We start from the raw sequence: 26,442 nt of genomic DNA, 5'->3' as shown, positions 1-26,442 counted from the left end.
TATACTTGACCACTAAAGTATATTATTTTTGAAGCTGTATCAAATGAACTGATTTTGGGAAAAATTTATAGGAGTCTATGCTTATGGTCTACAGCAAGGCCATGTTTTAGATCTGGAATTTTGTCAAAAACTGAAGAAACATGGTATTCAAGAAGTACTTCAGCAGTTATCACCACGTCTATCAATTATCTATTAGAAATCTTTCAACTTTGCCATCACCATGAACCATTGTAGAGGATAGTACATTCCATCCCGGTTTGCTTTAGAAGGTCTGAATATCATTCAGAGTTTTCTGTTATATACTGAAGTTCCTTGATCAAAGAGAACTATATTCATCCAAGCTTATGGACAGAAGAGCCCCAACATGAAATAATAGTGAAAAAGAATGTGTACTTTTCAGATTTTAAACATTAAAACTTTTAGCAGTTCTAACAAACTGGAGTGTAAAATACATTGAACCTGAAATATCAATGGGCAAACACCAACATTATTTATTATAAAATATTTCAAACAAAAATATAGCACATACATGTATATATGAGCAAATGCTAAAAGTGTCTAATTTTCTTGGCCAAGGACCAAATTTGAGAACCAAATTCATGAATATTATTTCAAGGAAAAAAGTGAAATATTCAGAATTACTCTGGGTGATGTGTTCCTGAATTATAACCTACCTATGGTAGTTTGGAAGAGAATTGTGTTTCATTCCAGTGTTCAGTTCTCATTGGAAAAGTTTTAAGCGTTTGTAGAATTCAAAGAAGCTTTGACTAGAAATTTCCAGATGAATACTCTAGAGAAACTTGGTATAAAAGGTCTAAACAGATGAGATGTCTTTATTCCATTCCATTCATTATTCCACTTTGTCATTACATCTTAAAAGATTTTTTTATTATTTTATTAATATAGATAACGTTAAAAGTAATTTATATTTTGTTGCATCTTCGATATGACCCAGGAAAGAAAAGTTTAGGATTAACAGTGACATGGTTTTCACATCACCTGAATAAATTTTTTCCTTCTAAAATTGGCATTGCTTTGATTATTGATTTAGTCATGCTTAATTTAAAATTTTTATGAAAATTAGGGTTATAGTACTAAAACACTGAAAAAAAACCCCCAGCATAACCATATGCATTTCTGTTGAATGAATGTCTTCCCTGTCGACTGATGTATTACAAATCAGACTTTTTAAAAATTTATTTTGATACCAGGATTGGACCCAGGGACACTTAACCACTGAGCTACATCCTCAGTCCTTTTTGATTTTGAAATTGTCTCACTAAGTTGCTGAGGCTGGCCTTGAACTTGTAATCCTCCTGCCTTCTAAGGCATGCATCACCGAACTCAGTCAGACAGCTTGGTCCTCTCTACTCCTGTGACTATTCCAGACCGCATCTTCAGACAGATTTACTGCACATCTGAAATCTTCAACTGCAACTGCACTGTGACCTTAGCTCTTAAGTACACTTAATCATCAATTACTCCTGCTCTCTAGCTTTATGGAGCCCACTATTCCATGAACTCCATATGTTTTGTTTTGTTACTGGGTTTGAACCCAGGGGCACTTAACCAGTGAACCACATCCCAACCCCCCAACCCCGAATTTTTTTTTTTTGATACCAGGGATTGAACCCGGGTGTATTTAACCACTGAGCCATATCCCTGGCCCTTTTTACTTTTTGAGACAGGGTTTCACTAAGTTGCTTAGAGCCATGATAAGCTTCTGAGGCTGGCTTTGAACTTGCAATCTTCCTGCCCTGGCTTCCTGAGCCGCTGGATTACAGGCAACACCCCACCCAGCTATGAGGATTTTTCTATATCAGCATTATTGATGCACTGAGTAACATCATTATTGGGGTAGGGGAGAATAAAATACTTAACAGTATCCCTGGACTCTGTCCAGTAGATGCAAGTAAGCACCCTACCACCATTGTGAAAACCATAAAAGTCTCCAGACACTTCAAACTGTCCCCCTGTGGGGTCACTGAAAAATTATCCCCAGTGGAGAAGTTCTAATCTAGATTTAAAATGTGATCATACCCAGTGCATGGCCAGGTGTTCAGAGTGTTCAGTAGAATGACAATCTGACCTAGCTGATACCTTATTAACAATAGATTTAGCATCAGTGGATTAATAAGTGTAATGCACTCTTCTTCCAGTTCTTGGAATGGATGTGGCAAAGTCAGCAAACTTTTTTAAAATGTTAGAGCTGTTCATGTCACTTCCATTTGAGAAAACGAAAACCGACAGATAAAGCAGTATACAAAAATTAAGATCTAGAAACTAAGAGTAATAAAAGGCAATTGCTTCAGATACTCCTCAATTTCAGTAGGACTATTGGGCATTCTTTAGTTCTTTTTTGTTGTTTAAATATTATGCAGAACCAATAAGACCATAGCCTCCCTGCTTTTGTCATAGTGGGAAGTGACCCAGGACTGAAACATACATCAGCCCTAAAGCTCTTCCTTAAAACCTAAGGCTCTGGAAGGGCAGCAGAATAGAATAGACAATATGACTGATGTATGTACATTCCATGTATGTATTATATGTCAAAATACATTCTGCTTTAATGTATGAATAAATAAATAAATAAATAAATAAATAAATAAATAAATCTTATGGTTAAAAAAAAAACAACCCTAAGGCTCCTCTGCTATACCCCCTGAAATCCCTATAGTTTGGGTGTGTTTATTTGTTTTTTTTTTTTTTGTCACTGGTGGAGAACAAACCTAGGACCTTGTTCATGATAGGCAAGCACTTTGCCATTGAGGTCTATCCCCAGCCCTGCCCCCCTTCTTTTTTGAATAGATCTCAGTTGGCCCAAACTGGCCTTAAACTCCCAGGCTTAAATGACACTCCTGCTTCAGCTTTCTGGGAAATGGGGATTATAGGCATGCATAATTATGCCTGGTTTAAGCATTGACTCTAAGCTGTTTCCCACCCCCAAGCATTGATCCCTTCCTTAAAATTTTTCCCATAACAGTGAAATTATTATTTATTGGCTGGTAAAATGAGGTTACAAGAAGGAGAAACAAGGACACTAGCCTTCTATATTAAATCTAATAGGACTTTCTGTAATAGTAAACCAGGTTAGTGGTACACACTGGTAATCCCAGTGATCTGGGAGGCTGAGGCAGGAGGATCACAAATTCGAGGCTAGCCTGGGCAATTTAGCAAGACCTCTCTCAAAAAATAAAAAAGAAAAGGACAGTGGTGGGGTAGAGCAGGGTGGCTCAGTGGTAAAGTGCACCTGGGTCCAATCCCCAGTACCAAAAAAAAAAAAAAAAAAGAAGAAGAAAAAAAAACTTTCTCCAGTGATCGAAGTGTTCTATATCTATGCTGTACAGTACAGTAGGTACCACTAGCTACTAGCTATATATGATTATTGAGCTAGTGAAAATCAGGAATTGAACTTTTTTTTTTTTTTTGGTATGGGGATTGAACTCAGGGGTACTTGGACAGGGTCTCAATGTTGCTTAGCGTCTCACCACTGCTGAGGCTGGCTTTGAACTCAGGATTCTCCTGTCTAAACCTCCCAAGTCTCTGGGATTATAGGCATGTACCACAGTGTCCAGCTAGGAATTGGATTTTTAATTGTATTTAATTTTGAGTAGCCACATGATGCTAGTAGCTATCAAATCATATTAAATAGTACAATTATATGCCAACAAGGTAGGTTGGACTCTGGTTCTTCTTAGGACCCTCAGTAATTGAGCTCCTGGGTATGGAGAATAGCTCACCTCTACATTGAGAAGTGCAGGAGATGTAACAAGGTTTGTTATTGGTGGATATGCAAAGAAGGAATAAAATGGCCCTTAAAACCTGTGTTCCCATTCCAAAGAAGGTAAAAAAAATGGATGTCTTAGGGATTTGAATTAGAAATAGTCCTGAAAAACAAGGAGGCTCACCCCTAGAATGCTATCTCCCCTGCTGAGTTTCATACTTAGGTCTTCCCATCCTTTCCTTCATCTTAGAGGACTGGGATCCAAATGGGGGAATCAAGTAGCACAGAAAAAGATTCCTAGAGATCACATCCCCCTATTTTTTTCCTGCCATTTTCTTCCTCTCTCCCTCCCCTACATCGAAGGATAAATTTCTCAGCAGATCCTTGCTGTTTAACCTATTTTTTTTTCCTCAGTTCATATAATTTATTGCAGTTAGCACACAGTTTAAAATTCACCAACACACCAATAGTACAAAACTAAACAGCATTATAAATTATTCCCCCCTCAGGAAAATAAAACATACTATGATTGTCAAAGCTAGATGTCAGTCTAAGTTTTAGAACAAAGGAAGAACATGAAACTAAGAAAAGGAAAAAGCAATCACTCACGATGACCACAAAAAGAAAATCCAAAAGAAAGTCCGTTTTCTCACAGACATTGATTGTCTTCTCTAAATTAATAAAAATTATTTTAACATAAAGTGTATTTAAAAAAACTCTAGAAACTCTTCAAGTAACTAAAGATAATGCTCCAAGGCCATTTTCACAGCTTTTTTTTGTTGTTGTTTGTTTGCTTTAAATGCCATTACAGCCAAATTAACACACATTTGACCAAATATTTCCAAAACAGTCCAGCAACACACAATGGAGTTTTCCATTCAGTATCTTAAGCACAAAAATAGGCTATGTTTACAGTAGTTAAGGAGATCAAATTTTAAACAAAAGCAATAAAAAAAAAAAAAAGGGAAAAACAGCAAACGTTTTCCATGCTACTCCCATAGACCTTATTTGTAAGTGAAAGACAGGAAAACAAACACTGTGCAAAATGCTTTTGCCCTGTGTGCTGGTCATTAAAACCACACGTTGGGCTGCAGCCTCTGCTGCCGATACACATAGTCTACTAACCCCCTTCCCCATGTCAATCAAGGCAGTCCAGTCCTTTCAGCCTGGGGCTTTTTCAGTCCATAGAATCTTTTCATGAGTTTGGGGGGGGCGGTGAGAAGGGAGGGAGGGTAAGGAAGAAGGGGAGAAAAAGAAAAGAGGAGCAAAAAAACAGAGAAAATGACCTATTGTCAATTTGTGCAGTAGTTATTCTAAAAATGCTCAACTGGGTAAATGTGTACACCTAAACTTTGAGCTGGTATGGGTTTTGTGCAATTAGAAGTTTGTTATAAATGCACACTGCACATGCAAATCTTTAAGCCGTTTGTAAACATTTATATGTTCCTTGTTATGTAGCAAAGTTATCAATTTGCAGCTTAAGTTTTTATTCAGCTTAACAGTTCAACTTAAAGACAGTGGGAAAGTCAATTTAAATTATATAAAATAAAAAAAAAACAGTGCATTTATGTTCTTCATAACACCAGTTTTTTTTCCAAATGGTGCTATTTTTCTAAGGAAATTAAATAATTTTAAACTCACTCGTTAAAGTTATACAATGCAAACAAAGACAAAAAATATATTGAACTCATGCATTTCTGTAGCGTTAATATTTACTTTTCAAGACTCAACTAAGAGCATTAACACAACCTGTCAAGTTCTTTGACATCCCCCCCCCCCAGCCCATGTAATCAATTACAGTAAAGAAGAACAGTAATTCACATTTTTAAACACACAGTTCAACACTGCTGAAGCTGCAATATCCTTTTTCATCCCAAGCAAACCTTCACAAAGACAGTATCCCAGTGATCCCAGTGTACTTGCAGAATTTCTCTCATTGGGAACCGTCAGAAAACCAGAAGTTGCCACAGAAAGTTTTAAGTCAACTGCTTGTTTAAAAATAGATAATCCAGCATTTCAGAAATTTTCCATTTGGGTCTAAAAGCATTCAGGTTTCCAACAGCCAGAAAAGATTCATGCAATTTGAGACATAGAGGCTAATAAAACTGGAGGGAATTTCTCTTTACTTTAAAAAACAAAAACAAAACAAAACAAAACAAATGTGGGGCACAAAGAGAGCTCAAAAGACAACACTGTGTTGACAAAATTAAGCCGTATGAAAGCATTTTTGTGATAGGACGATTTGTTTAGAAGTTTCTTATTGGCTTACTTTGCCTACCCCTCAAAGGAAAGACACCTCTCTATTCTCAGACTTGCTCTAAAAAGTTTCTTTTATCAGAATGCTAAATTAGTGAGATTCTCATGCTATTATTCTAAAGTGCAAAAACAAGTTAAGATCCCAACTTTTTAGTTCCAGGAAACAAGACTGCTTTTAGACCATACCACAACTATATATATATATATATATATATATATATATATATATATATATATATATATATATATATATATATAATAATTATTTCCAAAGTTCTTGAGAGCTATCTTCTAAGGTCCAGTCTCTGACAGTAGGCAAGCTCAGTGCTTCGCTTTTGACCGACAAGGAGTTCACCAACTCACAGTGGAACTTGCGAATGTGTCTGTACAGGTCTCCAGACTGCGTGAACCTGCGCTCATACCACTTGCAGGCATGCGGCTTCTCGCAGGTGTGCACCACAGCATGGCGGCTCAGGTTGTGCGAGTACTGGAAGCTGTTGCCGCACTGGGTGCATGTGTAGGGCTTCTCCCCCGAGTGAGTCCTCTCGTGGCGCTTGAGGGTGTACATGCACGAGAAAGTCTTCCCAGAGAGCACGTGGGCACATTGACATTGGCGGCGGGCTTGCTGCGGATGCCATCCTGCTCAGGAAAGTGAGTGCTCAGGTGGATCTGCAGAATGTGGGGGCTGGGGAAGACTTTGTTGCACAGGGGGCACATGAAGATCTGGCCCGCAGGGCTCAGGATGTTGGAGACATAAGGGAGCAGACTGCTCTCCATGCCCCCTTCCACCTGGACACGCTCACTCTCTGTGGTCATCATTTCATCATCGCTGGCTTTGTCCTCCCGATCCAGTTCCCTCAAGACCGAGTCCTCCTTCAGAGGAGCCAGATGGGCCGGCCCATACTGTACCCTGTTATTAGTGCTCACACTTTCTTTCACAGTGCTATGTTCCATGTCATAGTCATTAGTGCCAACATCACTCTCATCACAGGAAGCCTCTTTCTCCACCTTCACCTGCACCAGGTTACTTCTCAGCACGTCCTCTGGGACAAAGACTCTGTTGAGCTGCAGGGGCTGGCTACTGTTTTTCCAGCTGCTGTGGCGTGTGGCTCTGCCTCTCAGCCAGCCTGAGGGATGCCTGCTGAGTCTGAGGGCAGTCGCATCCACATGTTCCCAGGCTCAGCCGCCAAGTCCCTTTTGCTAGGCAGGATGTTCAATTTTTCATCTTCTCCTTCATCTTCATCACTGGGCAAGTCGCCTGCCATGTGGCTGCTGCCATCAGAGAGGCTCTCAACTTTGTCTGAACAACTTGAAGCATCTTCTTCCTTTTTGGTGCTGTCTGCCTCAGTGGTAGCTTTCTCTTTCAGCTTCTTTTTACAGACTTTGACAATGTCATACATGCGGAGATAACTGGCAGCTGCTAGCACGTCTTCAATGGGCAAGTCTTTGAACTGGAGTTTCCCTTCATACATGAATTCAAGCAGGAGAGCGAAAGCCGGGGCTGTAACAATGTCGCTGTTCAGATGAACAACGTCTCTTTTGTCCAGCTGGTCCTTGTGAAAGAGGTGGAAATGCATGCTGCATGAAGCCAGTACAGCTCGGTGGGCTCGGAACTGGGCATCTCCCACCAGAACAGTGCAGTCACAAAGAAAACCCTGGTGTCTCTGCTCGCTCAGACACTGCAGCAAATGTCTACTATGGTCTGGAAACTCCATACTGTCTTCATAACACGGAGCGGCCCTAAGTCACCGCGTCCCCGCTGCCGCCGCGTCCTCCTCAGAAAAGTACGGAAGGTACAAAGATATTTTCTTCTGTACTTCCTTTACTTTCATAGTCCTCCTCCATTATCAATGTCCACTACTAGGGGCATACTCTTGCTACCAATGATGAGCCTACATTTATACATTATTATCACTCACACATTTAATTTATATTAGGATTCTTTCTTGGTGCTATACAACCTGTGGCTTTTAGAAAAATGGATAATAGCATCTATTCATAGTTGTAGCTTCAGAAACAAAATGTTTTATTGTCCTTATCTTCTTCCTAATCACCTCAACACACACGTAACCCCTTCCAACCACTTATCTCTATTATATCTGGAATTTTTTTTTCCAGAGTAACCTTATATTTGGAAAAGTATAGTATATTTAAAATATGAAAGTTCCAACGAAATTAAATCTAATCATTTAGAAAATACTTTTTATTTTTTCTTTCTTTTGTGGTGCTAGTGATTGAATACATTACGTCATGTAATATAGGCACATTGTCTATGAATGGGCTACATTTATAACCCTTGTTTTCCAATTTTTGTTCACCGGTATAGACATGAGGACATATGGATTACATGCAGAAAAAGCAGGAAGTCTATAAAGATTTGCCACATAATGAAAAGGATTGGAAAAAAAAAATTGGATCATGCTGTACAAAACAGTGCTAACTGTAATATCCTACTCTACTGGGACCACATAAAATCTTCTCAGTGGAATCTGACAATCTCAAGAAGTCATAGTTTATACAATGGTCATCAAAATGTATTTTACAGCCTTGCCATAGGAAAACTTTCTAGAAAGAGAGTAGTAAATATGAGTTAAAATTATCTCCTCTTCAGTTGTCAGAATGAATCTTTGATGGTTTGGATGTGAGATGTCCCCAAAAAGCTCAAGTGTGATATAATGCAAGAATATTTAGAGGGGAAATGATTGGGCTCTGAGAGTCTTAACCCAGTCAGTGAATTAACCCCCTGATGGGATTAACTGGGTGGTAACTGAAGGCAGGTAAAGTGCGGCTAAGGATGTGCATCATTGGAGGTTTGCCTTTGATATTTTATATCTGGTGAGTAGAGTCTCTCTGCTTTCTGTTCAACAAGTGAGCTGCTTCCCTATGCCTTACTCTTCCACCATGATATTCAGCCTCATCCTCGAGTCCCAGGGAATGGAGTTGGCAGTCTAAAAACTGAGACCTCTGAAACCTTCAAATAAACTCTTTCCCCACTGTAATTGTTCTGGTCAGGTCCTGTAGTCACAGCAATAAAAAAATCTGACTAAAACAGAATCTCAATGAAATTTGCTATGTACATTTATGACTGCCCCATAGTGAATCTCATCAACATGTATGTCCCCAAGGTAGTATTTTTTTTTTAAAAAAAGGATATAAATAAACAGTTCACTACAGTAGATGAAAGGAAACAAAGCAAGGGGGGGGGGGGTGAAAAAAAGGGTATCTACTGGGGACTAAATTTAAAAGAAAAAAATGAAGCTTTAGAATTTGATCAAAATGAATCTTTATGTTTAAATTAAAAGAACCAATAAAAACAAAGAAAAATAATTACATTGCCACATGCTTGAGGTAGTATATTGAGTAAAATAATTCCATAAAGTGCTTTAAATTTAGCAAATCCAACACTGTCTAAAATTATGTCCCCTTCTTTGTATAAGCCCCTTCGGATTTATTCATACTATATGCTTTACATTTTTGCCATTACACATTAATGACATTCTTCAAATAATCTAAAAAGTAATTCTAATATTTTTAGAGAAGAGTATGAAATCAGACTATTTAATTTTAACAGAACTGACATTCTTTTAAAATTTTTGTTATTTTTATTACTATTATTCAGTTCTAGGGATGGAACCCAGAATTCATGCATTCTATGCAACACACTACCATTAAGCTCCATTCTGTATCCTATCAGTAGATTTTCTCTTGGGGGAAATGCCAAAAGAGTCACATTGTTTATTTCATAATTTAAATGCATTGGAAAGGACTTTTTCTCACATCAGAGAGACAATGGTTGGCACATTCTGAAAACATAATAGTTTACTTTTATACTTTCTCATATCAGCTATTTCTACATGACAACTTGCTGCTACCTCCCTAGTACTTCTAAGTTTTTCCTATGACAGCAAAGTATATACCAGAATGTACGAACTCTCAAGGATGTCATCTTTTTAGTGCCCCCCCCCCCCCGATTGATCCCAATCCCTGAGTATTCATGGTAATGCACACTTAGATTTAAAAGTTACAATGCTATTTTTAGTTCATATATACATATGCTTGTTCAGCTATTATTCCCAAACAGCAGAATTCTGTTTTGGCAACTTGGCCTCCTAGCTTTAGCCACACACATTAAGAACTCTGGCCCTGTCCCACAACTCAATCCTTTATGTGGAACAACCCCCATGTTAGCCTAGACCTTCCTGGTGCATTATCCTTTGAGGACTTTGTCTTTTCTTGCATAAACTAATCATCCAGAACTATCAGATAGCTTCAAATAATATCACTGAAGAGATGAGAATTTCCAATCATCTTTCCTAAAAGATCTGTTCCTCAAAACCTCTCATCCCTTGAAGTATATTTTCTTTTACTTCAGGAGTCCCAATATTAATGTTTCCCAGGTTGGATGTTTCTAGTGATTTGCTTTCCAAAGTAAGAAAATTTCTCAAACTATTGCAATCAGTCTAAAGTTTTCAGCATATATCAAGTTCTCCCTTACAAGGAAGAGATAAGTTCTCTGAGCTTAAAGTAGATTCATTGAATCTAAGAGCGCTAAGCCCCATTATGACTTATTAGTATCCATGTGTAAAGAGGATTTGGTTTTCCAAGTTAGTTAGAGGTCGACATGGAGATTTAGCTTCCTCTAAAAATTATCCGTTGATTCTTTTCAACTAGGTGGAGAAGAATTAGTAGCAGTCCAAACCAATTCTTGGCATTGGTTAATTTTCCATTTTTGATATTATTGATTAGTTCCACAATAGGGGATGAATATATTCTCTAAAGAGATATCATACTTATAAATAAATTCTTATAAATTATTTAATGTCTAATTTGCCCTGAGACATAAAGCACAAAAAAGACTACAATCAATAACGAAAATTAGAACTCAAAAGCATTTTTCAGTAATTTCAACACTTGAATATTAGAACCTGTGAAGAATACACATTGGAGGCGGGCCTGCGACCCACCGGCAGAAGAGGAGCAGTCGCCTGCTGAGAGGCTGAGCCGCCCCCTCCCCCTGCGCCGGCATAGTAGAGGGAACTGGGACCAAAGACAGAGCAGGCCCAGCGGCCTGCTGAGGGGCAGAGCCGCCCCCCACCCCCCTCGCCTGCCAGGTAGGGGAAGGGTGACCACCGACAGAAAAGGCCCAGTGGCCCAGGGCGGGACAGAGCTTCCAATCACTCCTGCAAGGTAGGCGGGCCTGCGACCCACCGGCAGAAGAGGAGCAGTCGCCTGCTGAGAGGCTGAGCCGCCCCCTCCCCCTGCGCCGGCATAGTAGAGGGAACTGGGACCAAAGACAGAGCAGGCCCAGCGGCCTGCTGAGGGGCAGAGCCGCCCCCCACCCCCCTCGCCTGCCAGGTAGGGGAAGGGTGACCACCGACAGAAAAGGCCCAGTGGCCCAGGGCGGGACAGAGCTTCCAATCACTCCTGCAAGGTAGGCGGGCCTGCGACCCACCGGCAGAAGAGGAGCAGTCGCCTGCTGAGAGGCTGAGCCGCCCCCTCCCCCTGCGCCGGCATAGTAGAGGGAACTGGGACCAAAGACAGAGCAGGCCCAGCGGCCTGCTGAGGGGCAGAGCCGCCCCCCACCCCCCTCGCCTGCCAGGTAGGGGAAGGGTGACCACCGACAGAAAAGGCCCAGTGGCCCGCAGCGGGACAGAGCTTCCAATCACTCCTGCAAGGTAGGCGGGCCTGCGACCCACTGGCAGAAGAGGAGCAGTCGCCTGCTGAGAGGCTGAGCCGCCCCCTCCCCCTGTGCCGGCATAGTAGAGGGAACTGGGACCAAAGACAGAGCAGGCCCAGCGGCCTGCTGAGGGGCAGAGCCGCCCCCCACCCCCCTCGCCTGCCAGGTAGGGGAAGGGTGACCACCGACAGAAAAGGCCCAGTGGCCCAGGGCGGGACAGAGCTTCCAATCACTCCTGCAAGGTAGGCGGGCCTGCGACCCACTGGCAGAAGAGGAGCAGTCGCCTGCTGAGAGGCTGAGCCGCCCCCTCCCCCTGCGCCGGCATAGTAGAGAGAACTGGGACCAAAGACAGAGCAGGCCCAGCGGCCTGCTGAGGGGCAGAGCCGCCCCCCACCCCCCTCGCCTGCCAGGTAGGGGAAGGGTGACCACCGACAGAAAAGGCCCAGTGGCCCAGGGCGGGACAGAGCTTCCAATCACTCCTGCAAGGTAGGCGGGCCTGCGACCCACCGGCAGAAGAGGAGCAGTCGCCTGCTGAGAGGCTGAGCCGCCCCCTCCCCCTGTGCCGGCATAGTAGAGAGAACTGGGACCAAACACAGAGCAGGCCCAGCGGCCTGCTGAGGGGCAGAGCTGCCCCCCACCCCCCTCGCCTGCCAGGTAGGGGAAGGGTGACCACCGACAGAAAAGGCCCAGTGGCCCAGGGCGGGACAGAGCTTCCAATCACTCCTGCAAGGTAGGCGGGCCTGCGACCCACCGGCAGAAGAGGAGCAGCCGCCTGCTGAGAGGCTGAGCCGCCCCCTCCCCCTGCGCCGGCATAGTAGAGGGAACTGGGACCAAAGACAGAGCAGGCCCAGCGGCCTGCTGAGGGGCAGAGCCGCCCCCCACCCCCCTCGCCTGCCAGGTAGGGGAAGGGTGACCACCGACAGAAAAGGCCCAGTGGCCCAGGGCGGGACAGAGCTTCCAATCACTCCTGCAAGGTAGGCGGGCCTGCGACCCACCGGCAGAAGAGGAGCAGCCACCTGCTGAGAGGCTGAGCCGCCCCCTCCCCCTGCGCCGGCATAGTAGAGGGAACTGGGACCAAAGACAGAGCAGGCCCAGCGGCCTGCTGAGGGGCAGAGCCGCCCCCCACCCCCCTCGCCTGCCAGGTAGGGGAAGGGTGACCACCGACAGAAAAGGCCCAGTGGCCCGCGGCGGGACAGAGCTTCCAATCACTCCTGCAAGGTAGGCGGGCCTGCGACCCACCGGCAGAAGAGGAGCAGCCGCCTGCTGAGAGGCTGAGCTGCCCCCTCCCCCTGCGCTGGCATAGTAGAGGGAACTGGGACCAAACACAGAGCAGGCCCAGCGGCCTGCTGAGGGGCAGAGCCGTCCCCCACCCCCCTCGCCTGCCAGGTAGGGGAAGGGTGACCACCGACAGAAAAGGCCCAGTGGCCCGCGGCGGGACAGAGCTTCCAATCACTCCTGCAAGGTAGGCGGGCCTGCGACCCACCGGCAGAAGAGGAGCAGCGGCCTGCTGAGAGGCAGAGCCGCCCCCTCCCCCCCGCGCCTGCAAGGTAGTCGGAACTGAGACCTCCATCAGAACAGGTCAGACCTGCAACTGAGAGACAGAACAGGCCCAGTGGCCTGAGGAAGGGTAGAGCCGCCCCCCCCCCCACGCCTGCAAAGTAGGCGGACCTGCGACCCACTGGCAGTACAGCCCCAGAGGCCTGCAGAGGGGCAGTGCCGCTGCCTGCGCCTGCAAAGTAGGCAGAACGGCGACCACCGACAGAACAAGCCTAGCGGCCCGCAGAGGGACAGAGCCGCCGCCCGCGCCTGCAAGGACGGCGGACCTGCTACCGACTGGCAGAGCAGGCCCAGCGGCCTGCCGGCGTGGTAGGCACATTGCCCCAATTGGCGGAGGGGCAGAGCCGCCGCCCGTGCCTGCGAGGGAGACTTTGCAACTATACAAGACCAATATAAATATATAGGGGGAAAATTCAATAGCACAACAGTTTCACCAAGAAGAAAGGAACGCGAACAGTATGAAGAGACAAGGAAAGAAAGGACCACAAGCATTGCAGGTCAACTCAACTTTAGAAGAGGTAATAGCTGCAGCTGATGGAATGTCAGATAAAGAATTCAGGATATACATGCTTCAGATGATCTGGAGTCTCAAGGAAGACATCAGACAGCAAAATCAGACAATGAAAGATCACTTCAACAATGAATTACATAAACAAATCCAAGAAGCAAAAGATCAACTATACAGGGAAATAGAGGTTATAAAAAACAAACAAACAGAAATCCTAGAAATGCAGGAAGCAATAAGCCAACTTAAAAACTCAATTGAGAATACTACCAGCAGAGTAGAACACTTAGAAGACAGAACATCAGACAATGAAGATAAAGTATTTCAACTTGAAAAGAACATAGACAGCTCAGCAAGACTGTTAAGAAACCATGAGCAGAACATCCAAGAAATATGGGATAACATCAAGAGACCAAATTTAAGAGTCATTGGGATACAGGAAGGAACAGAGTTTCAAACCAAAGGAATGAGCAATCTATTCAATGAAATAATTCGAGAAAACTTCCCAGACTTGAAGAATGAGACAGAACCCCAAATCCTAGAAGCCTACAGGACGCCGAATGTGCAAAATCATAAGAGACCCACACCTAGACACATTATAATGAAGATGCCCAACATACAGAACAAGGAGAGAATTTTAAAAGCTACAAGAGAAAGGAAGCAGATCACATTTAGGGGTAAGCCAATCAGGATAACAGCTGATCTTTCAACACAGACTCTGAAAGCTAGAAGATCCTGGAATAACATATTTCAAACACTGAAAGAAAATGGGTTCCAACCAAGAATTGTGTTTCCAGCGAAATTAAGCTTCAGGATGGAAGATGAAATTAAAACCTTCCATGATAAACAAAAGTTAAAAGAATTTGCAGCTAGAAAACCATCTCTTCAAAACATCCTTGGCAAAACATTACAGGAAGAGGAAATGGAAAATAACAATGAAAACCAACAGTGGGAGGTAGGACACTAAAGGGGGGAAAATAATCAAAGTGGAAAACAAACCATGTTTAGTAACATAAATAAACAAATATGGCTGGAAGAACAACCCATATCTCAATAATAACCCTAAATGTTAATGGCTTAAACTCACCAATCAAGAGACACAGGCTAGTAGAATGGATCACAAAACAAGACCCAACAATATGCTGCCTACAGGAGACGCATTTGATAGGAAAAGACATACATAGGCTGAAGGTGAAAGGTTGGGAAAAATCATATCACTCATATGGACTTCGGAAACAAGCAGGAGTATCCATACTCATATCAAATAAAATAGATTTTAAGCCAAAGTTAATCAAAAGGGATAAAGAGGGACACTACATACTGCTCAAGGGAACCATACACCAACAAGACATAACAATCATAAATATATATGCCCCAAACAATGGTGCAGCTATGTTCATCAAACAAACTCTTCTCAAGTTCAAGAGTCTAATAGACCACCATACAATAATCATGGGAGACTTCAACACACCTCTCTCACCACTGGACAGATCTTCCAAACAAAAGTTGAATAAGGAAACCATAGAACTCAATAACACAATTAATAACCTAGACTTAATTGACATATATAGAATATACCACCCAACATCAAACAGTTACACTTTTTTCTCAGCAGCACATGGATCCTTCTCAAAAATAGATCATATATTATGTCACAGGGAAACTCTTAGACAATACAAAGGAGTAGAGATAATACCATGCATCCTATCTGATCATAATGGAATGGAACTGAAAATCAACGATAAAAGAAGGAAGGAAAAAGAATATATCACTTGGAGAATGAACAATAAGTTACTGAATGATCAATGGGTTATAGAAGACATCAAGGAGGAAATTAAAAAATTCTTAGAGATTAATGAAAACACAGACACAACATATCGGAATCTATGGGACACATTGAAAGCAGTTCTAAGAGGAAAATTCATTGCTTGGAGTTCATTCCTTAAAAAAAGAAAAAACCAACAAATAAATGATCTCATACTTCATCTCAAAATCCTAGAAAAAGAAGAGCAAAACAACAGCAAAAGAAGTAGAAGGCAAGAAATAATTAAAATCAGAGCTGAAATCAATGAAATCGAAACAAAAGAAACAATTGAAAAAATTGACAAAACTAAAAGTTGGTTCTTTGAAAAAATAAACAAAATCGACAGACCCTTAGCCATGCTAGCGAAGAGAAGAAGAGAGAGAACTCAAATCACTAACATACGGGATGAAAGAGGCAATATCACAACAGACACTTCAGAAATACAGAAGATAATCAAAAATTATTTTGAATCCTTATACTCCAATAAATTAGAAGATAGTGAAGGCATAGATAAATTTCTTAAGTCATATGATCTGCCCAGATTGAGTCAGGAGGATATAGACAACCTAAACAGACCAATATCAATTGAGGAAATAGAAGAAACCATCAAAGGACTACCAACTAAGAAAAGCCCAGGACCGGATGGGTATACAGCAGAGTTTTACAAAACCTTTAAAGAGGAACTAATACCAATACTTTTCAAGCTACTTCGGGAAATAGAAAAAGAGGGAGAACTTCCAAATTCATTCTACGAGGCCAACATCACCCTGATACCTAAACCAGACAAAGACACTTCAAAGAAAGAAAACTACAGACCAATATCTCTAATGAACCTAGATGCAAAAATCCTCAATAAAATTCTGGCCACTCGGATACAAAGGCACATCAAAAAAATTGTGCACCATGATCAAGTAGGATTCATCCCTGGGATGCAAGGCTGGTTCAATATAAGGAAATCAATAAATGTTATTCACCACATCAATAGACTTAAAAATAAGAACCATATGATCATCTCGATAGATGCGGAAAAAGCATTCGACAAAGTACAGCATCCCTTTATGTTCAAAACTCTAGAAAAACTAGGGATAACAGGAACATACCTCAATATTGTAAAAGCAATCTATGCTAAGCCTCAGGCTAGCATCATTCTGAATGGAGAAAAATTGAAGGCATTCCCTCTAAAATCTGGAACAAGACAGGGATGCCCTCTCTCACCACTTCTGTTCAACATAGTTCTCGAAACACTGGCCAGAGCAATTAGACAGACGAAAGAAATTAAAGGCATCAAAATAGGAAAAGAAGAACTTAAATTATCACTATTTGCAGATGACATGATTCTATACCTAGCAGACCCAAAAGGGTCTACAAAGAAACTATTAGAGCTAATAAATGAATTCAGCAAAGTGGCAGGATATAAAATCAACACGCATAAATCAAAGGCATTCCTGTATATCAGCGACAAATCCTCTGAAATGGAAATGAGGACAACCACTCCATTCACAATATCTTCAAAAAAAATAAAATACTTGGGAATCAACCTAACAAAAGAGGTGAAAGACTTATACAATGAAAACTACAGAACCCTAAAGAGAGAAATAGAAGAAGATCTTAGAAGATGGAAAAATATACCCTGTTCATGGATAGGCAGAACTAACATCATCAAAATGGCGATATTACCAAAAGTTCTCTATAGGTTTAATGCAATGCCAATCAAAATCCCAACGGCATTTCTTGTAGAAATAGAGAAAGCAATCATGAAATTCATATGGAAAAATAAAAGACCCAGAATAGCAAAAACAATGCTAAGCAGGAAGTGTGAATCAGGCGGTATAGCGATACCAGACTTCAAACTATATTACAGAGCAATAGTAACAAAAACAGCATGGTACTGGTACCAAAACAGGCGGGTGGACCAATGGTACAGAATAGAGGACACAGAAACCAATCCACAAAACTACAACTATCTTATATTTGATAAAGGGTCTAAAAGCATGCAATGGAGGAAGGATAGCATCTTCAACAAATGGTGCTGGGAAAACTGGAAATCCATATGCAACAAAATGAAACTGAATCCCTTTCTCTCGCCATGCACAAAAGTTAATTCAAAATGGATCAAGGAGCTTGATATCAAATCAGAGACGCGCCGTCTGATAGAAGAAAAAGTTGGCTACGATCTACAGTCGGTGGGGTCGGGCTCCAAATTCCTCAATAGGACACCCATAGCACAAAAGTTAATAACTAGAATCAACAAATGGGACCTACTCAAACTAAAAAGTTTTTTCTCAGCAAAAGATACAATAAGAGAGGTAAATAGAGAGCCTACATCCTGGGAACAAATCTTTACTCCTCACACTTCAGATAGAGCCCTAATATCCAGAGTATACAAAGAGCTCAAAAAATTAGACAATAAGAGAACAAACAACCCAATCAACAAATGGGCCAAGGACCTGAACAGACACTTCTCAGAGGAGGACATACAGTCAATCAACAAGTACATGAAAAAATGCTCACCATCTCTAGCAGTCAGAGAAATGCAAATCAAAACCACCCTAAGATACCATCTCACTCCAGTTAGATTGGCAGCCATTATGAAGTCAAACAACAACAAGTGCTGGCGAGGATGTGGGGAAAAGGGTACACTTGTACATTGCTGGTGGGACTGCAAATTGGTGCAGCCAATTTGGAAAGCAGTATGGAGATTTCTTGGAAAGCTGGGAATGGAGCCACCATTTGACCCAGCTATTCCCCTTCTCGGTCTATTCCCTAAAGACCTAAAAAGAGCATGCTACAGGGACACTGCTACATCGATGTTCATAGCAGCACAATTCACAATAGCTAGACTGTGGAACCAACCTAGATGCCCTTCAATGGATGAATGGATAAAAAAAATGTGGCATTTATACACAATGGAGTATTACTCTGCATTAAAAAATGACAAAATCATAGAATTTACAGGGAAATGGATGGCATTAGAGCAGATTATGCTAAGTGAAGCTAGCCAATCCCTAAAAAACAAATGTCAAATGTCTTCTTTGATATAAGGAGAGTAGCTAAGAACAGAGTAGGGTCGAAGAGCATGAGAAGAAGATTAACATTAAACAGGGATGAGAGGTGGGAGGGAAAGGGAGAGAGAAGGGAAAATGCATGGAAATGGAAGGAGACCCTCAGAGGTATACAAAAGTACATACAAGAGGAAGTGAGGGGAAGGGGAAAAATAATACAAGGGGGACAAACGAATGTCAGTAAAGGGGGCAGAGAGAGAAGAGGGGAGGGGAGGGGAGGGGAGGGGAGGGGGGATAGTAGAGGATAGGAAAGACAGCAGAATACAACAGACACTAGTATGGCAATATGTAAATCAATGGATGTGTAACTGATGTGATTCTGCAATCTGTATATGGGGTAAAAATGGGAGCTCATAACCCACTTGAATCAAATTGTGAAATATGATATATCAAGAACTATGTAATGTTTTGAACAGCCAACAATAAAAAATAAAAAAAAATAAAAAAAAAAATAAATAAAAAAAAAAAAAAAAGAATACACATTGATTTATTTGGGATTCCAATTATAGTTGAATAAAAAGATCAAATTATGCCATTATATTTCTATTTCTTTTGACATGTTTTAATATTACCTCATTGAGTCTTCCTAACAACTTTGTAAACTAAAGTGGTACAACCCTTATTTTTTAGAAGAAGCCCTTAATTTTAAGAGAAATTAATTGTGCAAGAAGAAAGAGCTATTATTTACATGACATTTTCTGAGTTCTAGCTATATCAGTTAATATACTCACCTATATTGTTCTCGATTCATGATCATTTTATCTTACTTTGTTTTCTTAATATAAGCTTATGGGTGCAATGGCATGTGTATTTACCACAGCTACTTGGGGGAGAGAATGAGGCAGGAGAATTGCTTGAACCAAGGAATTCCAGACTAGCCTGTGCATCATTGTGAAATCCCATCTCAAAAACAAAAGAAAACCAAACAATTTACAAATAATTGTCAAGTTAATAAAATGTCTGGGCTTACAAATTTGAAGTGCATATTATAAAGTTCTGATATAAGATCTAATATTGTTTAAAATACTATTATATATTGAATGTTTGGTTACTGTTTTTATATCAATATTAAAATGCTAATTTGATTATTTTTTTATCTATAGCCTCAAGAAATTAATTCTTCAATATATGAAAGTAGAATCTAAACATCCTGAAAACATCAACCCAGGTAAGACTTCTGAAAGTGAATTGATCATGGTATTCATGGCTTATGTAAGAAAAGTAAGAGTATGGCAGGTGCAGTGTTGGCAAACCTGTAATCAGGTGGCTCAGGAGGATGAGGCAAGAGGGCTGCAAGTTCAGAGTCAACCTCAGCAATTTAGCAAGGCCCTTAGCAACTTAGCAAGACACTTTCTCAAAAATTACAAAAGGACTGTGATGTCTCTCAGTGGTTGAGCTCTCCTGGGCTCAATTCCTGGTACCAAAGTAAGTAAATAAATAGGAGTAAGAAAGTTTGGATTGCAAAGGAGCAGTGGAAAAATTAATTTTTTTCTTAATAATCTAGAATTCATGATTATTTAAGCCATTAATTGTAGGAAATTTATAATCTGAAATGATATTGTCTGAAGAAATTTTAGGCTAACTGAATCTTGGCCCCTGAAATCTTATATTTATGTGCATAAATAAGTAAAAAAATTCAAATTAGTATGTTGTCTTTCCTATATAATGACATTGTAGCAAAGTGGACTTGTAATAAAAACAGATGTTCTATTTTTACTATAGATATCAACTCTTACTGGGTATACAAATTCGTGGATTTTACAGTGATATTTCCATACATATGTAAATAGTACTTGAATCCCAACCACTTTCCCTACTTCCATTTCTATCTGTCCCTTCATTTCTTCAACCCTTATTACCTTCCCTCTTCCCTAATAACCCCTTTTCCATTTCCTAGCCATTCTTAATTTGTTTTCAAATTGCACATGGTATAGAGAATGTGATATTTGATTTATGTTTCTGACTTATTCTGCTTAACATAATAGCCACCCTTTCCATCCATCTTAAGTTTTTGTCTTTGTTTCTTTCTTTTCTCTTAAGGGCTTGAAATATAGCATTTCATGTTCCCTGGCCTTCAGAGTTTCTGTTGATAACTCTTATGTTCTTCTTATGAGTTTATTCTATAAGTGCTTTGGTCTTTTTTACTTCTTTAATGTACTTTTGGCAATTTTTATAACTCATTACTTTTCCTGATTATCATTGTGTAGTAAATGTGTTCATAACCGGTTAGGGAGTGTCTGTAGACACCCAACTAAAGTGAATAAGACTGGGATTACTAAGTAAGCCCAGTGATAGAGTATCAGAGTGATACTAACAAAGGGAAGGGCAAAACTGAAGAGAAACAGCACTGTGTTTAGTAGAAATAAGGGTTGTAGAAAATTGACCAAAACCTTGGGGTTTATGACCAGTTTGATTAACAGAAAATGGATATTAAGGACATAGAATATTGGAAGCTCTCTAGAAAGGCCTATTAAAAATAGGATTTGAAGGAAGTCCTGATAGGTTGTTATTTTCTTGTTTGTTTAACTGGAAGAAGTGACAAAATTCAAGGTTTTTCTTGAAAGATGTTAATATAATTTGAGCCATGGGAAAAGTCTCCAGAGTTTAGAGATGTGAGAGTGGCTTAGGGACTCTAAAAACCCAGGGGACTAGAATTTGTTGGACACATGGATCTACAGCCTATAGCAAGTGTCCATTCTCCTCTACTTCTTTTCTCAACTCATTGATGTCCTTCTTATGTGCACATATAGTAGATCATGAAAATAATTGGCTGGCAAAGTCATCGAAGAGCTTCAGTTAGGTAGTTGGTAAAATGTTTATGCTAAGGCCTGTGACTTGAGACTCCATTCAGTTTGTTTCCCACAAGCAGAAGGAACTGTGACTCTTGGTCCTTTGAGTGTAACTTGTATCAGGAATCTGCATCTTCATACAATGTAGGTTTAAAGTTTGGAGGGTCCCACTGAGTCCTACAGATGAGAGAATGGGGAGTGGAATCCCAGAGGAAGGAGGATATTTAGATAATATTTAGGGAAACACAGGTATGATTACCAGTACTCTGTTTTTCTAGCAATCTTTCCCCTTGGGTATCTGAGGGCCTGTAAAGGTTATAGGTGCTTGCTAGTTTATGCAGATTTGAATAAAGTGGGATTTATAATACATTTATAATAAGTATTCCCAATAACAACATATACATTCATTTCTTGACTTTGAACATTCAGTGTTCAAAATTTTTTTTTAAGGTTTCATGTTTTCTTTTTCTTTTTTTCTGGTACCAGGGATTGAACTCAGGGGCATTTGCCTACTGAGCCATTTCCCTAGCCCTACCTTTAATTTTATTTAGAGATAGTGTCTCACTGAGTTGCTTAGTGCCTCACTTTTGCTGTCTTCTTTTTGTTTTTGTTTTTCTTCTTTGCAATGGGGACAAAACCTAGGGGTGCTTGAACGCTGAGACACATCCCCAGCCCTATTATTTTATGTTTTGTTTTGAGACAGGATGTCACCAAATTGTTGGGGGCCTCACTAATTCACTGAGACTGTCTTCAAACTTGAATGCTCCTGCCTCAACCTCCCAATTTGCTGTGATTACAAGCATGCATCACCACACGCTGCACAGTGGAGTATTTTCAGTAGGTGATATCCATGCTGAAGAACTAATACCACCATTTTAAACTACCTTACTTGGTCTTTGATCCATGGATAACCAAGAGAGAAGGCACTGTGTTTCTTGCTACCTTGTCTTGGGTTATAAAATGGGTGTTCCACTTAAGGTTAAAAAAAAAGTGTGTGTGTTTGTGTGTGGATGTGTGTGTGTGTGGTGGCAGCTATTAATTGGATTTTAAGTTCAGCCTTCAAGACAGGCAGTTTCTGAGAATAAGTTATTCTCAAGTTCTGCCAATACATTGACTGTCAGTCTGAAATGGAATTAAGCCTACCATCATTGAATATTTCATAGTTTAAAAAAAGTGGAGGCAGAAAGAGCTTTATAAAACAGAGGTTATGTTTTAATCATATCAGTCAAGAAAAACAATTTAATAAAGTTAAATCTCAGTTTTTACTAGAGTTTATTAAAAATACTATCCAACTACTTTATTATACATTTTTGCTTTACAGGATTTCTAATAAAACTGATCCTGATGATCATTGTCTCACCTTGGATGAGGCCAACTATAAATATTAGGACAAGGTAAAGTGATCTTTTGTGAAATTAATTTTCTTGCTCTGAATTTTTGGTTTTGAGGTGTTAAAACTTAGCAATGGTTGTCTGAACTGTTTTATGCAAATTTGCTCAGACAAAACCATTTTAAGAGAATTATGTTGATATTTTTTATCTTGTACAAATGCCAATGTTCCCTTGAGGAGTTTAGTTTGGTGGGGGATGGAAGAAACAATTGTACTGGTAAATACATATTGATAGAAAAATTACATCAGGAATAAATTTCTTATTGCAGAAGCAATAGGAAATTTGGTCAAGGATTTTTTTTGTTAGATTTACATTAGTGTGACGTTTAAATCATACTTACATGATTTATAATAGTCATGGCCAAAGTAGTTTTTGTAGAATCATGTAATTTCCCTCATGCCTTTAATTTGAAATAAATGAGGCACATTGGATAGAGTTTTTTTTTTTTTTTTTTTTTTTTTTTTAATTAGACCCTTTATATTTTACTCAATATATTTCTAGGAGACTTTTCATTATTTCTGTCCTTGGTTCCATTTTTACACTAAAGTAACATTAGAAATTATGGAAACATACAAATTTAGAATAGGTATATTAATGTTTATATTAGAGGCTGCAGTTGCAGCTCAGTTGTACAGTACTTGCCTAGCGTGTACTGTGCAGCAAGGGGTTCAATCCTCAGCATCATATAAAACTAAGTAAATAAATGTATAAAAATGTAATAACATTATAAAAATGTGTGCATTAAAAAGGGATTTCTTCATGCCTTCTGACTCTTTCCACTAAGAGTATATTTGAAACTCTTTATCTTATTGAAAATTAGTTGTTCTTGTGAAAAATAATAACCACTACTGGAAGCATAAACTCTCAACATATGATAAGACTTTAGTTTTATATTTTTTGTATCATAGTATTTTAAAACATTCAAATACTTATGTCACATTCTGAGATCTCATGTTTTAGAAATTTTTTACTTAGTTATTTAAATATTCATTTAATAGCTTTTTAAATTTTAATAAGCTAGTCAAGGTTAATAAATATATTTGCATATATCCTGGAGCAGCTACAATATGGTTCAAATGTTAAGAAAATAGCTTCTTAATTTTTTGAACATTAATAAATGTGTAAAAACACATGAAAAAAATTCTTTTTTTTTTTTCATTTTCTTTTTTTTTGGGGGGGGGTTACTAAAGATTGAACTCAGGGGCACTTTACCGCTGAGCCACATTCCAAGCCCTATTTTGAATTTTATTTAGAGACAGAGTGTCACTGAGTTGCTTAGAGCCTCACCATTGTTGAGGCTGGCTTTGAACTTGCAATCCTCCTGTCTTAGCCTCCCAAACCACTGGGATTACAGAGGTGCACCACCACACCTGGCTTAGAAAAAAATTTCTATAGAATGAAGTGTTCTAAATAACATAGCATGCATGAGATGACTATTATTTAACTACTGAATTCTAAAAATATGCTTTAAGTTTGAATTTTCTTTTGATATCTGAGATGTATAAATTCAGGTGAGTTATCTTGAATTAGTGCCATAAAGAAGATGCAAACTAGTCAGGGAATTTTCATAAATATGAAAGTAGGAACCAGAATATTCTTCAAGCATCCTCTAATTATGAGCATAGATTTGGACTTAAGATGAACATTTGTTTCTCACTCTTTGTTTATTCTTTTAAATTATTAATCCAAGACTCAATATTCTCTTGAAGAATACTTCTCTTCATTGTATGCTCTTTGAGTCATCTCTGTCTCCATTCTTTGGTTATTTGGTTAATTTTTCCTTTTAGTATCTGTGAGGTTTTCATTCAGTGATATTGCCCCCACAAGGTTGTTTTTGTCATTCTTCTCTATCTTGGAAGGCTCAACATTTATATTAACATGTATTTTTAGCTATTTAACACACAAGATGGACAAAACTCATTCTGTTGTGATTTCTAACCGTTTTATTTATAAGATACTCTTAAAGCTTAGGTCTCCTATTTTCCCTCAAGAGATAATTTATGCCAATATAAGTCACAAAAACACATTAAAATATCACACATAATTATTTTTAATTTCTAAAAGTGTTTTTTTTCAAAAGCACTCTAAACTACAGATGGCTCCAATTTCATCCTAGGTCATTTGGATTAATAAACTAATTTAATGGATGTCAGTATTTGTGAAATTATCTTGGAGGTAAGGGGAATAACATTTTGGAGATCTCTCATCTTCCTCACCCCATGAACAGACATAGCTTAGTAAGTGGCAAGATTAAATTGAGTTTACATTGGAATGGCTCAGAAACATGTTCTCCTTCTCTTGTATCCTGCAGTAATGGAAAATATTAAGTTAATTTTTCAAATTTGGTGCATATTACACCTAAATATTTTTTTCCTTCCTAGGATATCCCCAAAGACAATGGAGAATTACCTCACACTTCTAATGAATCGAAGAATGATGGTAAAATATTTGAAGAGTATCTATTGCAGAGCTGATTATTGATTTAAAATTATGGAACTTTTTCTGTACTCTCTATTTTGCTTTTGTTTTTGTAGAAGAAACAAATGAAACTGAGGAATCCAAACTTAAAACCTTACCTGAAAACTGTGATGTTGATATTAAAAATAAAACTGTGATTGGAACCACTCCTGCGGAGGAAATCAATATAAAGAACTATCACAGTAATTTTTCTTCTTCAGTTGGCTCAAAGGTAAGATTTTTTAAGAAAATATTTTTCTTACTGTTTTTACATATCATCTCTCATATGCACATAATGATGCCAAACAGCCTAGAAATAAACATAAGGCCATAGAGTCCTAATAACAAGGATAGCAACAGTTTTAAGTATACCATTAACAATTATAGAATGTGGTGGGACTAATCGTCAGGATGGCCTTTGGCCTGAGCCTAAGCAACTCCATTTTAACTTCATTTTAAAAGACCTGCAGTTTCACCAGGCACATCCACAGATCCCTCCAGAATGGCCTCAAACAAGTTACTTCCCCTCACCCTGATAAAAGAGAGTGAAGCCTCTGGTAGGCTGTCCTCGCCTGATAAGAGGGAAAGGCCAGAAGATCAGGATGGAGACCACCAGACCAGATGGTTCTGACCCTAGGATAAATAATGTCACTGAGAAATCCAGTGGTAGTTCATAAGTATGAAAAGGGGGTCAGAAGCCCCCAAATTTAGTATAAATGATACAGCAAATGAACAGGGATTTGTTGAAGACGCTATCTTTTCTCCAGTGCATGTTTTTGGCACCTTTGACTAATTTAAGACAATTGTAATTTTGTGGGCTAGTCTATATGTCCTCTATTCTGTACCATTGGTCTACCAGTCTGGTAGATGAAAGGAAACAAAGCAAGGGGGGGTGAAAAAAAGGGTATCTACTGGGGACTGAATTTAAAAGAAAAAAATGAAGCTTTAGAATTTGATCAAAATGAATCCTTATGTTTAAATTAAAAGATCCAATAAAAAACAAAGATAAAAGAATTACATTGCCACATGCTTGAGGTAGCATATTGAGTAAAATAATTCCATAAAGTGCTTTAAATTTAGCAAATCCAACACTGTCTAAAATATGTCCCCTTCTTTGTATAAGCCCCTTCGGATTTATTCATACTGTATGCTTTACATTTTTGCCATTACACATTAATGACATTCTTCAAATAATCTAAAAAGTCATTCTAATATTTTCA

General features: G+C 39.6%; 2 pseudogenes; one reads left to right on the top strand and one right to left on the bottom strand.

The window, feature by feature from the left end:
* LOC114083701 (zinc finger protein 354A-like) overlaps nucleotides 1-26,442 on the top strand; it is a 44,722-nt pseudogene that overhangs the window by 3,017 nt on the left and 15,263 nt on the right.
* Nucleotides 6,243-8,257, bottom strand: LOC114082454 (zinc finger and BTB domain-containing protein 18-like; annotated as a pseudogene).

Source organism: Marmota flaviventris, chromosome 5, assembly GCF_047511675.1.
Source record: "Marmota flaviventris isolate mMarFla1 chromosome 5, mMarFla1.hap1, whole genome shotgun sequence".
In the NCBI taxonomy this organism is placed as follows: Eukaryota; Metazoa; Chordata; class Mammalia; order Rodentia; family Sciuridae; genus Marmota; species Marmota flaviventris.
Note: the sequence above shows the minus strand (reverse complement) of the source record. Positions and strands in the feature narration are given on the sequence as shown.